Raw genomic sequence first — 754 nt, forward strand, 5'->3', positions numbered from 1 at the left:
GTACAATTAACCTCCATGTGGTTCGACCCCGGTCTTGTTGGGTTATTTATTACTTCGACACTCCTGCACTTGGGAGAAGACATTATTCTTTTAGTCGTGTCACAATTAGAATACAAATTGTTAATATGATTACATTAATTGGATAAAAACAATATATCTATGAAAACAACCAATGTGTCTCTCAATTCATTTTAAAATTTATTTACTATAATATTTTTTTTTTCTATCATTATTTCAAAAACAAGTTTTAACTATAAAAAAGTAACATTACGGTGATTTTAATGTGAGTGTATTAAAAAATATAAGATTAGTATAAAGTTCAAGGATTACCATAATGAGCTTTTTAGAAATATTATTAAATTCAGTCTAGTGATACCTTAAATCTTCTTGATTTTTTTGTCTAACCTATATATAATATAAATTATATATGGGTTAACTTGACATAACATAGTTTATTATGCAAGTCTAAAAACAATTTAGTAGACCAGTAAAAGCCTAGTATAACTTAAAAAATCTCAAAATAATATAATTTTAAAAATATATATATATATTAAGATGAAAACATCTTAGACTTATTTAGACTAATCCATTAAATTTGTGATCCAAGTTATGGATTTAAATGGGTTTAATAACTTTATTTTCCGAAGTTATTTTTTATTTAAGTACATAACAATAAAACTAAACAAAAATGCCTCAAGTGCAAAATAATGATATAAAACCTTGATAAAAATACACTTTTAAGTTCTAATCACAC

This window comes from Populus euphratica, unplaced genomic scaffold (genome assembly GCF_000495115.2).
Source record: "Populus euphratica unplaced genomic scaffold, PopEup_1.0 scaffold883.1, whole genome shotgun sequence".
NCBI classification, from domain to species: domain Eukaryota; kingdom Viridiplantae; phylum Streptophyta; class Magnoliopsida; order Malpighiales; family Salicaceae; genus Populus; species Populus euphratica.